Genomic DNA, 4,774 nt, shown 5'->3' with positions numbered 1-4,774 from the left:
TAGTTTTAAGTCTTTTGAAATGTAATTTATACATGTATTATTGTAGTAACTGTTGGTGTGCCTAATAAAATAAAATAAATAAAATAAAATACAGCTGTGTGCTTCGCTGATAAAAGTATGTGTGTCCGAATGCAGTCCCAACGCTTTAACATCCGCAATAATCCAGTCTTGTTCATTACAAAAGCACGATAGCTCATCAAAAAATTGTTCCCCCGGGTGGGCGTTAAAGTCCCCAAGTATGTAAACTGATTCGACATCTTCATTACTAACTATAGCACTCACCAGGCCGAGGCAATCCGTGAAATCCGTCAGGTTTTCCGTTTTATCCGTAGGCATGTAAACACTGAACACTAAAATCGACTTAAGGCCCATATTCACTCGTATTGCACATACCCTTGGATTATCGCACTTTACGACCACTACATTTTGGAATACGCACTTGTCCCACAGCAGAGCCACTCCTCCATAAGGTCTGCCTCGAAACATTCCTGCCGCCGTGTCCACTGCAGAGGTGCCCGTGCATCCGAACCCTTGGTCAATACCGCTCAGGAACTGTACTTCATCAGGGAGTAGCCAAGTTTCCTGCAGGGCTATTATACTCGATGTATGACACAGTGTTTTTATGTGTCCAACAGAGCGTTTTACGCTTTTACAGTTGAAACTAACTAATCTGACGGTAAAATCACTACTCATTCACAATAGCTGTCGGGCCGCTCACAGTGTCGCCACTGTTCCTTATAGGTTTAAAATGCATAAATCGTCGAAAAATGATACCCTCCGGCCACATTTTGCTATCCAAGAAAACCTCTAGTTTCTCTTTTGGCACAAAAAACTTATAAGCATTGTAGCTTTTCTCTATTTTGAAAGCGATTTTCTCTAATGTTATTTTTACTTGCGTTTTCTTATTTACGTACTCCGTTATGTCGACTTCGGTGGTATCTTTGTGCACCTTTGTGATAAAAATGGGCACTAGTGAATCTGCTGCTTTAAAATTCCCTACGTCGTCGTGGGAAACACCTGTCGTACCGTGATACCGATATTTTGTTTTGGCTTTCCGTCTCTGCACATATTGCCATTCACCTTCGGACTTTAATTTCTCCGCAAAAGTAGGCCTCTGCGAATAAATAGTATCATTCAGTGCGTTATTGTTGTGACGTGCAGTGAGCGTTCTAGTTATAGGTGTAGATGCGTCGCACAGCTGACGACCGGCCGGCTCGCTTATCAAACCGGTCCCCTGACTAGCTGACTCGCGCCGCGCCGCCGCTCCGCACTCCGCAACCTTCTCCACCTCCGAACCCGTATCCATCGCACAGCCGTCTCGGCCCGGTGTTGTTTTTATCACTCGGGGGTAGGATGCATTTGATTTTCGATTAACACTACTCATTTTCGCCGAATTCGATAATTTTTCGGGTTGATCCTGGTCACGGTCCGTGATTATCATATCAAGGTGCGAGAGTCCCATAGGTCCACTGTCCAACAGACATGCACCTCGCCTTGTGTTAACGCGTATGTCCCGAAACTGATGCGGTGTTGACTGGTGTTTATCATACAATTTGTCCCTGATTTCACTTCTCAACTCACCTAGCTGGTCGGATGTGACATACCTAGACTTGACTTGACTTTAGTGGCTTTTTTGAGTTCACTTTGATCTTCCTCAAATTCCCTCTTTAATTTATTGAGTTTTTCGTTAATAGTTTTGTCGGTTTTTTCAAAACGTTTCATTCTGTAAAGAATGTGCATACCTAGTGCTTGTGTTCGCTTGTAAGAGCTACTGTCGAATGTTGTCTTTAATGATTGTATTTTATTTTTAACCCTAACGGACGCTTCTAAACCAACAATATCGATGCTAGGTTCGATACCAGATTCCGGAATCTCATCGTGAAGTGGTATAAGTTTATTTATTTGTTGACGCAATCCTAAAACTGTGCCAGCAGGTTCCTCGCCTCTTATAGTAACCTCATATGACAGTTCACTCTTGTTCAGCAAAAAATATTTTATAGGGGGTGTTGGGTTTTGGGCTAATAATCTAACTACAAGCTCCTCCCTCAAAATTTCGCGCACCTGACGCGGGAGCCGCGCGGTTCTCAAATCCGCCGCAACGCGTCGCCACCGTCAGCTTGGAAAAAACTATCGCCGGCCGCGGTTCGCGCTCCCGCTGATTAATTGAAGAAAATTACTTGTGTTAATTGTGACAATAATACCCTGGATTGAAGTGCCTCGCTCCCAGGACAAAACGTGAGTGGAGTGAGCCTTTTATTTTTTGTCTAGCCCTTTTATATTGAATAGGTAGATAAACGCCATTGGTCCTTCGGCCGGATTTACCAGCTTATTAGACCAGGTTATTATAACATAACATTACACAGTACAATACATATTCATTTTCTAACATTATAGATTACACAAAGCTTTATTTCGAGTCTAAAGTTTGTGATTTCAATCTAATTTCAAAAGGGAAAATTTTCTTATTTATTTCGTGAGTGAGCGTCAGTTCCAAATTCAAAATGTCGGTCGCGTCGGCGGAATCAGTTATAGACGTGGAAGAATTGCTGAGACCACATCAAGCTCAAAAAGAAGTAGATTTCATGCGTATTCAATCTTTATATGAAATCGCTAAAACTGTTGATACGAATCCTTCTGTTCTAACCGAATTCGAGATCCGCCTTCGAGAAATACATCAATGTCGAGATACCTTTCAAAAAGCTGTAATTGAAATAAACAAGTTGAATTTAGAATATAAACCTACTTACAAAACAAATTATCAAGAATTATCATTGTTATTTTTTTATTATTATTATTATCTTATTGTTTTTATTGAAGATTTATAATATAATATTTTATGAATTATATCCTAATTATCAAGAATTAAAAAGTTTTGAGCAGTTATATTTCTATATTTTGAGTGTAGCTGAGAATCGATGCGCGGAAAGAAAAAATATCAACAATGTACTAGTTAAACTTGAAGGCGGTGATTCGCGTTGTGTGAAGCCCAAGTTGCCTAAACTTGATCTATTTCATTTTGACAGTAAATTGGAGAACTGGCAAACGTTTTACGATACATTTTTCAGTTTAATACATTCTAATAAGGATATCAGTAACATTGAAAAGTATTATTACTTGTTGTCCGCAGTTAGTGGGCCAGCACAGACTCTAGTAAAGAGTATGCCTATCACAGCGGATAACTATCCGATCATATGGAGTTTATTAGTAAAACGATACGAAAATAAGGCTCAGTCGCATAATGTACCTTTCGCAAAACGCACCCCATACTCAAAACGTACTATTCTCAAAACGTACTATTCTCAAAACGTACCTTTCTCATAACGTGCCTTTCTCAAAATGTATCATTCTCAAAACGTACCTTTCTCAAAATGCACCTTTCTCAAAACGTACCTTTTTTCTACTTACATTACTACAGGTAATAAAAAGGCAAATTAGGGGTTGATAATATTTATATATATAAGAATTAAAGCCTTCCTGCTATAATACTTTTATTTTTGGCTCCACAACAACAAGGATCCCTGCATTACAACAACTATTTTCAGAATTATTTTTGCTCTCGTTTCTCTTCGCGGTTTTTCCACCGAACCACCACGCGCGCGCTGTCAAAAAGTTGCCCGTCCAAAAACTGCAGGTGGCGCTGGGCCACCTGCGTTCAGAAACCGAATAATTTTCTAATAGTAACTTTTCAAAATTATATTATTAAATCAAAAATTAAATATTATTTATAATTTCTAACATATATAATAAAAAAATATCATAAGTGTTAATTAGTATCACCAACTTTTGATTAGTTTTACAAGTAAGCAACAACTAGTCGTTATAAAATACTAGTGGGTACTTCTGAAAAAAAAATAGAATCAACATCAAACAGAAGTTGTGTCGAGCGGATTAGATTAACATTTATTGTGTGACATGTGTTTATTTTGCTTAGATAAATTAGAAAGTTGAATAGTATATCATCCAACAATGGATCAGGAAATCAGTTTTGCTACAAATCAAAAAGGGAAATGCACACTTATCCGTGGTCCGCACAGATATAATAAGCATAGGACTAATAAAAGTGGAAGTACCCTATGGCGGTGTGTGTGTAGACAAGAATGTACTGCTTCGATATCACTTGATAATACATGGACAATTGTGACTAGGCAAACTAAACATACATGTGAAACGTACGATGTTCAAAATGTGATTCGTGAACACGTCGCATATTTAAAAAAGTTAGTTTGCAAAGATTTTAGACCTGTACAGCAAAAAGATTTTAGACCTGTATCTACATCTGATCATGACTTGTTACCGACATTTTATTCTCTCAAAGATACCTTATACAGAGCACGAAAATCATATCTTAATACGGATAGATTGCACCATACAAGTACAACAACCGCAAGTGTTCCAGACGTATTAGGAAAAAAAAATCTAGTTTTTGAAGATGGTGCAACTGAAAAGATTATAGTATTTGCAACAAATTTAGCGAAAAAAATTATAAGGAATCACCCAGGATCATACTTCGCAGACGGTACTTTTAAATCTGCGCCACCCCCGTTTCACCAAATGTATGTTCTACATTTAGATATGGGCTCAAGTGCTAAATGTACAAACATTTCACCGGTAATTTACACTTTATTGCCAAATAAATCACAGGAGACATATACGCGTCTGTTCAGACTTTTGAAAGAAAAACTAGGCATTCAAATCAAATATTTCAAATGTGATTATGAAGTTGCGCAGATAAATGCAGTGCAATCAGTGTTTCCAGATACACAAATAAGTGGCT

Source organism: Pectinophora gossypiella, unplaced genomic scaffold, assembly GCF_024362695.1.
Source record: "Pectinophora gossypiella unplaced genomic scaffold, ilPecGoss1.1 Pgos_63, whole genome shotgun sequence".
Classification (NCBI taxonomy): domain Eukaryota; kingdom Metazoa; phylum Arthropoda; class Insecta; order Lepidoptera; family Gelechiidae; genus Pectinophora; species Pectinophora gossypiella.
Note: the sequence above shows the minus strand (reverse complement) of the source record.